A 13,209-nucleotide genomic window follows, 5' to 3' on the forward strand; every position below is an offset into this window, starting at 1 on the left:
AAGCAGGGCCTCGTACTCGCCGGCGAGTACGGTGTAACGAGCTACTGTGTTGTGGAGTAGTTGGCGTGCTTAAGGCAGTGATGTCTGTGTTCAGAAATTCGGTAATAGGATCGTCCGGGTCGTCTAGGACATGCCTAGGTCGTCGGTATTGGGCAGCGACATCTTTCTGGGGTGTATACGTGGCGGCGCTAACGATAAGAGGGTTCTTGTGGTTGATCGCTTTATCAAAGTAGCGGCGAGAGGCTTCTTTCATAAAGTGATCAATCGATGGGATCTCGAAATCTCTATGGAGATTCGTATTACGCACGAACCACGGGGCATCCGCGGCTCGGCGTAAGAATTTGTTTTGGAGGGTCTGGAATTTCTTAAGGTCTGTGCAGGAAGTGTGAGCAAACACCGGACTGGCGTAAGTCAACACTGGACGGATGCAGGTTTTGTAAATTGTCAACTTATTTCTAAGTGACAATTTACTTTTCCTTCCAACTAGGTGGTAGAGTCGGTGAATGTAGTGGTTCGCACGGCTCAAGACGCGTCTGAGGTGCGGAGCGAACGATAATCTCTGGTCGAGGGTGACACCTAAGTACTTGGCCTCACTTTTCCAAGGAATAGTTTGGTCAAATAAGGTGAGATGGGTGGGGACATTAGGACGAGTGCGAACCGGAGGACGTTTCGCAGACAAAGCCCTAGAAAAGTACACTGCTGCACTTTTTTCGGGATTTACCTCGACACGCCACTTCCTGAACCATTCGCCTAATTGTGTGACTGCGCGTTGGAGCGCCAAGATGACGTAATTCCGATTACGTCCGGACTTGTAGAGTGCGGTGTCGTCCGCAAAGAGGGCTAAATCCGTATTCGGATATTTGGGAATGTCATTGACGTACAATGAAAAGAGAATGGGCGAGAGCACGGAGCCCTGGGGGACTCCGGCTCTTATGGGGCGGGGGGAGGAGAGGGAGCCATCTACTCGGTAACGAAAGGTGCGATTCGATAAAAAGTCACGTAAGATGTGCACGAGACTGTCCGGCACACCGAGTTCGTAAAGCTTGTAAATCAAGCCATTGTGCCAGACTTTATCGAATGCCTTCGCTACGTCGAAGAATAGCACTCCTGTCCCTACGGGTGGCTTAGCAGTGAGGCCGCTAAGTATGTGCTCCGTTAAGCGGTGCACCTGTTGTACGCAGGAATGTGAGGCGCGGAAGCCAAACTGTTCGTTTATTAAGAGATTATTAGAAAAAACATAATCTCTTAATCGAGAGACAATTATACGTTCGTATAACTTACCCATGGTCTTTAAGAGACTGATGGGTCTGTAGCTTGTGGGGTCAGCCAGTTTCTTACCGGGCTTCGGGATGCCAATGACTTCTGCCTCTTTCCACGCGTCGGGAAAGATGCAGTGAGACATGGCCGCGTTGAAAATAGCAACCAAGAGGTATACTAGGGGGGCGGGCAGGGCGCGTAAGACTCTATTAGAGATACGGTCCGGGCCGGGGGCTTTGTTGGGACGGAAACCTTTGATTATCGTTCGCACCTCGTCGACGTTGGTCGGGTCTAGGGTTGTGGTCGGAGGGAGGGCGGCTCTACGTTCGACTTCGCTGTCCACCATGCGGAGGTGGGCAGAGTCTACTGGGAGGGTACTGGGGGAGCACTGTGCTTCTAGACTGTCGGCTAGACATTCGGCTTTGGCGTCGTCGTCAAACGCAAGCGTTTGATCGGGACGTAAAAGCGGTGGCGTGGACGCTACGGTGTCAGACTTAAAGGCTCTCGTCAACTTCCAATAGGCTTGGTGAGATGGCGAGATTTCTTTAAGTAGATCATCCCACTGATTGTTACGGAGTTCCGCGATACGAGCCTTGACAGCGCGCTGTAAGGAACGTAGGCGGACTCTGTTTTCCTCGGTTGGATAAGCGTCATAATCGCGAGTGGCTGCGTTCTTTGCCCTCAATAGTTCTCGCGCATCGTCCGGCAACCTGAGACGGTGGTTAGCCATCGCAGGCACTTGCCTAGACGAGTCGCCGATGGCGACCGAGATGTGACTAGTGAGCGCATCGATCGCGTGAATAGTTTCGTGAGGCGAAACTATATCGTCGGGGATTGAGGACAGTTGTGGACTCTGACAGTTCCCAAGTTTCACCTTGAGTTTGTCCCAGTCCACAATTGTCTTCATAGTGGGTGTAGACTCAGGAGAGCCTAGTTGTAGTACGACCGGGCGATGGTCAGAAGTTAGCGCGTGCATGGTTTCTATAGAGTGTAGGCGGAGGCCTATATTCTTTAGAATTGCCATGTCCAGAATGTCGGGCCGATGCTCGACATTGTAAGGATAGTGAGTGGGCGTCATAGGGACTAAGATATCAAAGATGAGTTCCTCAGAGAGTTCGCTTAACATGTTGCCATTGGCAGTGGATGTTACGCAACCCCAATGAGTGTGTTTGCTATTAAAGTCGCCGCCAAGAATGACTGCACTATTCATAGCAAAGAGGGCCTGAAAGTCGCTCCTTAAGGGAGTCTTGTTCGGGGAGAGGTAAACCGAGCCGATGAGGATGGGCTCGTGTCCGGTCATGGCTAGCCGACAGAGTGAGACTTCTAGGTTAGAGAAAGAAGGGGGATCGACTAAAGCACAGTGCAGAGAACGCTTGTAGTAAATAAGCGTGCCGCCGCCACGTGTGGGCCTATCGTGTCTAATGATATTGTAGTTCGCTATCCTAGGATTGCGAATAGAGGGTGTTAGGAGGGTCTCTTGAACCAGAAAGATGTCGACCTGGTGGTCGGTAAGGAACTGAGTAACCTCGTCCTTCTGCTGTCTAAGACCGTTAGCGTTGAAAAAAGCTAAGGTGATTGACCGGGGTTTGATCCTAGCGGTGGGATTAGCCATTACGGAGCGTGGAAAGAAGAGATAGCGTAGCAAAAGTCTACGTGTTCGGCGAGGATAGATAACCTATCCATGATGTTGCCTTCGCCATTAGTCGCGCGCAGTTTTGCGGCGATCACAAACATCTCGCCGACATTAATTTGGCCAAAGAAGTCTCTGACCAATTTAATGTCAGCCGCAGGTGAATGTGTAGGCTGGGGCTTGGCCTGAGGGGCCGGGACTTTGTGGGCCGGTGCCTTAGGGGCAGGGGGACTAGGGTTAGGCGCCTGATGGGTAGGTGCCTTTGGCGTAGCCTTAGGGGCTGGGCGGGGTTGAGGAGCCTGCTGGGGCGCGGGTGGGGCCACAGCTGTTTGGGCGGGTGCGGGAGTAAGGCTGGCTGCCTGGGTGTAGGCCAGAGGCCTAGCCCAAGCATTGGGACTATTGGGACGGAGGCTAGGAGCCTCACTTGCTACCGCAAAGTTGCGAGTAGCATTGATCTGCCTGGGGGCAGAGGGGATGGGGGCACGCGGCTGAGTGCGTGGGGCCCGGGGACAACCGCGATAATTCGCAGGATGACCCTGGGTACCACACAGTATGCAGCTCGGTGGTTCGGTGGCTGTGGCCTTGTCACGGACACAGTCGGCTGTGCCGTGATCGCCTAGGCACTTGACGCACCTAGGACGGGCGTGACAATTACGGGCAGCGTGCCCGTAATGTTGACAGCGGTGGCACTGGCCGGGAGCGCCGCGCTTTCGGGGTGGCTCAACTTTGAGCCCGGAGATGAAGCAAACCGATTTCAAGTTGAAAATCGATTTCGCTTCGTCGGAATAGTCCAAGACTACTTGGACAAGGTCAAAAGGTTCACGTGTACGAGTCCTGTACAGACGATGAACCTGTTTGACGGGGAAGTTTTGGGCCTTGAGGTCGGCCAAGATGGAGGCGGAGTCTAGCTCCTTGGGGATGCCACGGATAACAACCCGCAGCTCCCTTTCCTCCTCGCGGGGGAAAGTATGATAACCGATACGGTTCTCATCTAGGAAGCGCGTTAGGGCTCGGTGCTCGTCGGAGGTGGACAAGGACACCTTAATTCCTACGTTGCACGACTTAGCGTGCGAAAAGTTAATGTGACGCTCCTTGAGCGCGCCGGAAATCTTGTTCCAGGACGCCTTGTCCTGGACAAAGACTGGGGGGACTCTGACAGTCCGCCCGGTGCTCGACTGCGAGCCGGATGGCTGGGAAGATTGCGAGGGCTGAGAGAGGCCCGAGTTGGCCTTCAGCGCCTTCGCAAGGGGGAAGGAGGGGGAGAGGCCGCGGATTTGCGGGTCCTCTTCGGACGACTGACGGTGGTGAAGCCACCGTCATCGGCGTCTGAGACAGAGTCACATTCCATGTCCCTACTGGGGGCATGGGATTGGTGATCTATCACAATAGAGTGCTCGTTCGTGAGCGGGATTGGTAGAGGGGCCGAGTTCGGATCGCACATGGCGTCCTCGGGACATGAAGGGGAAGCAGGCTCCTCATACACAGAGCTTGCGAGGGTCTTTGCCCGTATGTGGGCTTTAAACCCGGAGAGGACCTCCGGGTGAGTGGCCCGGAGGAACTTTAAGAGTTCCTCCGTGTCCATGGCATGGAGTTGAGTTTCGCGACGCGTGAATCTACGCCGGTTCGCAAGTCGCAACCACCGAGAAGAGCCGGCAAGAAACTCGGTGGTTATAGCGGTGTGTAAGTCCCGCACAGTCGGTGTAAACCGTGCGGGGTGAGTGGGAAAAGTGTGCCCTAACCAATGTAACTACGCCGCAACGTAGCAACGCCGCGACGTAGGGTGAGTACCTACTCCTAGCAGTCCTTCAGGTGGGCCCCGGTTGCAAAAACAACCAGGGATACGCTCCTTCAGGGATGGAAAGTAGGGAGGGGTAGGGGGGGTCACGCCCGGCAGTGAAAAGACTATGAAACCGAGTGTCTCAAGGGCGAGGAGGAACGCCTCACCCTCTCAAACGTGCCTTCCAGGAGGCCAAGGTTCACAGCCCAATATACCGGCGGCGGCAGGAAATTTCAGCGCCTTGAAAAAGGCACTGTCGGTCGCTCCCAATCGAACCGAACCACCTTTAGAAAGGCGTTTAACTACGCTTGTTCGATATCACCGTTAGGTATCCCAAGCGCAGCCGCGGGCAAGCCACGTAATTGTGACAAAACACCACAGAAACAAGACTCGCAGAGCGAAGGCGATAAGCTCGAGGAACTCGGAGCGCAGCGCATGCGAGCGGGCGGGCGAGGCGGAGCGCACGTCCGTACCGTGCGAGCGATGCGAAGCGAATCATCTAGTTTGAACACCCCTGGTCTACTTATCAAATGTTATAATACCCCTTTTTAGGGTTCCGTAGCCAAATGGCAAAAAACGGAACCCTTATAGATTCGTCATGTCTGTCTGTCCGTAGACACTATAAGAGCTATACTGTTGAAACTTGGTAAGTAGATGTATTCTGTGAACCGCATTAAGATTTTGATGCAAAAAAAAAAATAATAAATATTGGGGGCTCCCCATTAGTCCCCATACTTAGAACTGAAACTCAAAAATTTTTTTTTCATCAAACACATACGTGTGGGCTATCTATGGATAGGTCTTCAAAAATGATATCGAGATTTCTAAAATATTTTTTTTCTAAACCGAATAGTTTGCGTGACAGACGCTTCCAAAGTGGAAAAAAGTTGGTCCCCCCCCCCCCCCTCCCTCTAACTTCTAAAATAAGAAAATGAAAAATCTAAAAAAAAACATATGATGTACATTACTATAAAAACTACCAACGAAATTTGTTTTGAACGAGATCTAGTAAGTAGTTTTTTTTTAATACCTCGTAAATCATAAACCGCTTATTACCGCGTAATCTTTCTTACAATAACTTAAATTAAAAAAAAAAATATATTTCATAAATCAATGGTACGGCACCCTTTGTGCGTGAGTCCGACACGCACTTGGCCGGTTTTTGTTGTTCACTAATTTTCGCACAAACAAAATAATTTTACGATCGCGTGAGCAGCGTCACTCAAGCGAACGCAGTCGCGCTGTGGTCGCGCCTCGCATTCGTCAAAGAGGGTTAGTAGTAGTTTCGCACGATTTTCCTTCGCACGAATGTGCGAAACGTCCCCTTTCAATAATATTTTTTTTTAGTAGGCGTTTCGCCCGGATATATAAAAAGTATTAAAAACGGTTTGTTTGAAGCGCGCCGAAAGACGGCGAGCGCGTGCGCTATGGATTCGGGTAAAGCCGCGTTTACTATGACAACGCGGTTACTATGAATCAAAAAAAGTGAGGATTATTTGGTAAAAAAATAAGAACAATTTTTTTTATTGATTCGGAATCAGAATCGTTAACTGAGTTCCCTCTTTAATTTTTTTACAAGTAAAGCGCTTTTAAATGATACCAAACACGGCATATTTATCTTAACTTTATTTTTTTACTCTGTATGTTTTGTCCGCTTGAGGGCGCCACATTCGATTTTGTGAAATCCCATATAGCCTATAACCAGCGGACAATTAAGACGCTTCTAATGATATGTCATTTGTCGAATTCTGATAAGTAGTTTAGAAGTTACAAGGGAACAGGATGAACATAGATACAAACATACATACATACATGGATTACTAATGTTTGGCCAAAAAACGTTTCCCAAATTATCACATCGCAAACAACGTTTCGCAAATTTTCATTTGGCAAATTCTCATTTGGCAAAACAACTTATTGCAAACTTTTAATTCGCAAATGTCGTTTTTGGCATATTATTGTTTAGCAAATTATTGTTTGGCAAAGTATGTTTTGCCAAATGTTTCATTAGGCAAAAATATTTCACGATAAACTATTTACAAAACAATTTGATTGGTGCATAGAATGGAATTCAAATTAGCTTGTGGTTATTATTTTGTTTAGTGGGTAGTTAATATATATTTTTTTCTAAATAAATTTTCATATTTCATTCTTTTTATCGAAATTTCCAAATGATTCATTAACAATAGAGATGATTCTAGCGCTCGGCGGCCGCTGCCGCGGCACGCTTCGCTCGCCTTCGCGCATTAAGGGTCACTGTTCTAACCTAACCTAACCTACTATTTTCTACAATACCTACTTTTTGCAACGATACTATTTTCTGCAATCTCTCTGTTTTACATAAAATTATTGTGAAAACCATGACCATGTGCCTTATGCTTTGATTTGTGGGTAACGGTGGGTACTCGTAAGTATGTGAAGTGTCAATTTGACCAAGCAAATTATTTGGGATATAATATTTGGCAAAATAAAACATTTGCTATATAAACATTTGCCAAGTAAAATTTGGCCAAATGTTAATTTGACCAAATGAATTAGTTGCGAAAAGTACAGTTGCTAAAAGTTTATTTGGGAAATGAAACTTTGGCGATAAGTTGTTTGCGAAGTGTAATTTGGCGAAAAGTAATTTGGCCAAACGGAAGGCCAAATACATACCTACATAACATAGCCTGTCAAAACCATAACCCTCCTTTTGCTTTGCCGTAGTCGGGTAAAAACTGACGCATTTTCAGACAAACTTTCATCCCTTAAATGTATTACTCGCTTTAGGGTAACATTCTTAGAAACTTTAAATGTCATTTTTATTTAAAAGCTAAAAAATAAGTATCAAGATTCTAATTGCTTTATTTAACCTTTCATCCCTCTTTTAACCCCTTACAACCTCTTTTTCGCATTAAAAATAGCGTATGTCCTTTCTCCGACTCTGGACTGCCTGTGTACCAAATTTCATTCAATTCGGTTCATACAACCTTTCATCCCCCTTTTCAACCCCTTACAACCCTTTTTTAGAAATAAAAAGTTGCGCATGTCCTTTCTCAGGCTCTAGACTGTCTGTGTACTAAATTTCATTGAAATCGGTTCAGTAGTTTTGACGTGTAAGAGAGACAGACAGAGTTACTTTCCCATTTATAATATTAGTATGGATTCTATACTAGAAGTTTTTAGAACCTTCATTATTATCTTTCATTTCAGTTATTGACAGGTCTACTTAATGTGTAGGTTAGGTACTTAAACTTATCTTGAATATTTAATAGTCTAGCAATTTTGTTGAAACAACGGTGCGCTAAGTAATAACGCCAGAATTTGAATTGAAGGGAAAATTGTTGTTCAACAAACGAATATCGTGATATAAATTTATTATTTTATTTATTAAGGAAATAAACAGCAACATTTATAAAACATAAAATATTAACAAAACCTTTATATCATGGAACATTTTGAAGCAATTAAAATATTATGTGATGTGGAAAAAACGATCAACATACACCGCAATTTCTGGCATCGGACGATAAGGAAGCGTATTATCAGAATGTTTATGATATTATTAGAATCTGTGATTTCCCTGACAATCACCATACATATTTGCAAATGTTTCCTAATCAAATATCCAGCAGCATTTAATTTATGGGCGACTTTTCACACAATGCTAATCTTTATAAGTTTTTCTATATCTCTTTACTATGGTCCGAAATCCGGAAACAATTTTAGAAAACTTCTTTTATATTTATCCCAGTCCCACGTTGTTGTAAGACGTCATGTACAATACGAATCATCGTTAGTGAATCTTAAAATAAAAACACTTATTGTTATTGTTTCTTTTGTTGTTGTGAGGATTATTATAGCAATTTTGAGTTGGAATCAAAGAAATGATTCAGAATGTCCGACTCCACTTTTGCATATTTTGTTTATAATTTTTCTAAATTTGCACATCAGTCGATATTTAGCAGGAGTTTTGATGTATTATTCTCTGCTCACTATAATAGCGAGTATGCTACAAGCAGTAAATGAGCTAATCAAGGAGGCGGCTCTAGAGGGGTCACTTGAGGAGAATATAAGTAATTTTGCCTCCGTCTACAAAGCAATGATTGAATCGGCTCGCTTAATAAAGAAGTGTTTTGCTCACCAAGTAACTCTGTTTTTGATTTTCATATTTTATGTTCTTTTTTTTAACTTACTTGTAATTATAAAGTTAACCTTATAATACTTTTTTCAGGTTCTAATTTCCATAGCATTAGCAGTTTCATACTTAATCTATAGAACCTGGGAAAATTTAAGTTTCATTTTAAAAGAACAGGTGAAACACCAAAATCTATTCAGATGTTTGTGCCAAAACAGTATCTAATTTAAAGTGTTTTTATTTTCAGCATATAAATTTTGGATCAGTAGCATGGTTTTCTATTATTTATTATGGCAGTTCATTTATACTCATTACCACATCTGGACAAAGAGTGAGCAATTTGGTTTTGGAGCTGAATCGGATGTTAGTCAGAATTCGAAACACATCTGTCTGTAAGTATACCTCTACCTATAATAATATGCAGTTATCGTAATGTGATGTGAGGCCAAAACCACAAAATATAACAGAAGGTAAACTCCATACTAAGCGCGCTCGAGCCACGCACACATAGACACAGCTCACTCACGTACGCATTATCAAGACTGTCTTGGACGAATGCGAGGCGCGACTGCGTTCGCTTGGGGTTACCTACACCATATCGAATTACAAATGATCGAAAATCAAAATATCGAACACGTTTCATCGAACGATCAGAATATCGAACGATCAAAATATCGAATGCTCAAAATTCTATATTCTTCTAATCTATAACATTTATTTGTTAAGTAGACGGTTGCTTACACTCAACATTAAAAACTAAATTTTTTAAACTACCAGTTGATTCCGGGAGGTAAGTAAGGTATTTATTTGTATTTCAATAGTTCGTTTAACGTTGACAAATTGAAAGCCAACTCAATTATTAGGAATATCGAATTGTTTTAAAGAGGTTTTAGGAATTATTGGATAATGGTGTCAACCACTCAACTACATACTACTTCCTTCTCGTGTATTTGTTTGCAAACTATTACTATAATAACGCACTAAATATAACTGCATAATTATACGTGGATATCTTTTATTATCTTTCTTCCATAGTATTAAGAGTTACATTTTTCTATCATAACGAAATAAACGCAACACATGACAAGACAACCCTAGCGCGACGGCCGAGCGTGCGAGCGAGCGAGGTATGGAAAGCGAAGTACTTACATGAGTTTACCTTCTGTTATATTTTGTGCCAAAACGATGACGACGACATCATAAAGGTAGCAGGAAGACGCTGGACGCAGGCCGCTGCCAACCGGGCAACATGGAAATCATTGGGGGAGGCCTATGTTCAGCAGTGGACGTCCTATGGCTGAGATTATGATGATGATGATGATGATGATGAGGCCAATACAGTAACAGTTACTGTTTAACTGCCTCTATGGTCTAGTGGTAAGACCACCTGCTTCAGACGCAGAGGTTCCGGGTTCGATTCCAAGTGGGAGCAGATTTTTCTGTTCGGTTTGGTTGGTGGTAGGGCTTGTTATGCTAGCTACCACCATCTTACCTAAGTCTGTCGCCATAACAACAATGTTAACAGCATTGTTGTGTTCCGGCAGTTAGAGGTAAGATTCACTACAATACAATAGAGCGCGACGGCGGGGATCAAACCCGCGTTTCTAGGATCACGTGTCGACCAGTCGACACTTTAACCGAAAAACCAACATTTAGATAACCTTGTATTTAGTTAATGGCAATAGGTATATTTTACAGCAATTTGTTTCATACAAGTACCCTAAATTCCTTCCGAATTTTCAGATCCTGAAACACCAAATTACAGGAGGCTGAAGGACTTCCAACACCTGGTGTCAATGGAGCCCCTTCAGATCGAGCTGCTGCCGACCATGCCAGTCGGGATGTACATCTTGCCCATAATCCTGACCTTGATGATCGACTACATCATTGTCTCCTTGCAAATGAGTCATGACATCTAGTTTTATGTGATGTTGAACCTTTAGCTTTGTAGAAAATGTATCATTTTTTTATTTGGCTTTCTTGGATAGGTATCACGTAGGTACAAGTAATGAATGTTAAATCAGTGTACACTAATTTACCGTAGGTACTCGATGTAAGCACAGCACGCATACTAAAAGAGTTTAACCACCTTAAATTAAGATTAAACACTGTTAGATAAACCAAATCTTATCTTATTTACTATCGATTTCTCTGTGTATTTTGTTTCAAATAAAGTTTTTTTTATTTCTATATCAATTTTATAATATCGTCACCTAGACAACAGGCCTACCTAGGCCTACTATTTTACTAACTACCTGATTAGGTATGTACCTAAATAGCTCCAACCTTTTTCATAAATAAGTAAAAATATCATCATTTTATTTCAGACGAAAGGCCCATCAATCTAAATTCACGACAATCACGTAGCATCTTAAATATGTAGTTTTAATAATGCTTTTTTGACAACATGAAAGTTATGTACTATCGACTGTACTGTTTTGTATCTTATTTAGGTAAAGTAGACATTACATTTACTAAATAGACGCATTAATTTTTTTCTAGGACAAAGTCCAGTTATGACGATTGCCTGCTTTCTCCCGAAACTATATTATTGGATACATACAGCGTGTATCTGACGACGTGTAAAAAAATTAACTGAAATTCTGGCTAGAAGTCTAGATTACAAAAAAAAATGTTTTTTTTGAATAAATTCATATGTGAATGAAATTAGCATACCACAAACCAGTCCGCGAAAGGACCGAAAACCATTGTTACCCCAGCCGGTGATTGTACTTTACCGATTATTGTTTATGACTTACAGGTTAGGTACAACCACAAAATTATAACAGAAGGTAACTCTTATATGTACCTCGCTTTGCATACCTCTCTCGCTCGCACGCTCGGCCGTCGCGCTAGGGTTGTCTTGTCATGTGTTGCGTTTATTTCGTTATGATAGAAAAATGTTACTCTTAATACTATGGAAGAAAGACAATAACAGATATCCACGTATACTTATGCAGTTATATTTAGTGCGTTATTATAGTAATAGTTTGCAAACAAATACACGAGTGGTTGATACTATTATCCAATAATTCCTAAAACCTTTCTAAAACAATTCGATATTCCTAATAATTGAGTTGGCTTTCAATTTGTCAACGTTAAACGAACTATTGAAATACAATTGAAATACAAATAAATACCTTTTACTTTTACTGGCTAGTTCAGTGATTCGTCCCACAATAGGTTCGTCCCACTGGGACGAAACACTACGAACGAAACACGCGGTTTGGATTATTGCGGCCCGTAGAATATTTTTTATCTTCTGTTACTTTTTGGAGCACCTCAAATACATTGGCGAAATAATCGTCGAATTTTAACGGCGTTTTGCATATTTTAAAAATTGAGAGAGATATAGCACTCTTCACTCATCCATTAACCATCGCAGTTGAGAGTGTGAAGATTGATTATCAACTGGAACTGTGTGATCTGCAATCAGACCCCTTTTACAAGGGCAGAACTGAAACAGGACTTGATTTTTTTAAGCTCCTCGCTGAACGTTTCCCGAAACTGACAAATTTCGGGCAAAAAATGGGCTCGATGATGGACAGTACCTACCTTTGTGAGAGTGCATATTCAACAATGAAGCTTATTAAATCGAAATACAGGTCTTCATTGACAGATATTTCACTTAAACATGCACTGCGCCTAGCTACTACTAATATTGAGGTTGATGTTGACAGAATTGTAAAAGACAAATTAATGAAAAAGTAGATAATAAATAACGATATTATTATTACCAGTATTTTATTTTTATAAATATTTTGCGGCCCACCAATGTATTTATTCATATTTATTGGCCCTGGGTCCTGGGTATAAACAACAATGTTATCAGAAACCAACCTCATTGTTTATAATAATTTAATTTTTATGTTGATCCTTATATCAAACGCTAGTAACAAGTGGGTTAAAAGAGTAATAGTCATTTGACTGATGTATAATTTTTTAGAACCTTCGTTCTTATCTTTCATTTCACTTATTGACAGGTCTACTTAATGTGTAGGGTAGGTACTTAAACTTATCTTGAATATTTGATGGTGTAGCAATTTTGTTAAAACAACGGTGCGCTAAGTACTTAATAGCGCCAGAATTGTATTCAATACTATTTGAAAAGAAGGGCAAATTGTTGTTCAACAAACGAATATCGTGATATAAATTTATTATTTTATTTATTAAGGAAATAAACAGCAACATTTATAAAACATAAAATATTAACAAAACCTTTATATCATGGAACATTTTGAAGCAATTAAAATAATATGTGATGTGGAAAAAACGATCAACATACACCGCAATTTCTGGCATCTGACGATAAGGAAGCGTATTATCAGAATGTTTATGATATTATTAGAATCTGTGATTTCCCTGACAATCACCATAGATATTTGCAAATGTTTCCTAATCAAATATCCTGCAGTATTTAATTTATGG

General features: G+C 42.4%; 1 protein-coding gene across 2 annotated transcripts in view; it reads right to left on the minus strand.

Annotated features, from left to right (window-relative positions):
* The window catches only part of LOC135072025 (putative nuclease HARBI1), a 497,753-nt gene that overhangs the window by 379,798 nt on the left and 104,746 nt on the right, over nt 1–13,209 (minus strand). The window lies entirely within an intron of this gene.

This window comes from Ostrinia nubilalis, chromosome 5 (genome assembly GCF_963855985.1).
Source record: "Ostrinia nubilalis chromosome 5, ilOstNubi1.1, whole genome shotgun sequence".
In the NCBI taxonomy this organism is placed as follows: Eukaryota; Metazoa; Arthropoda; class Insecta; order Lepidoptera; family Crambidae; genus Ostrinia; species Ostrinia nubilalis.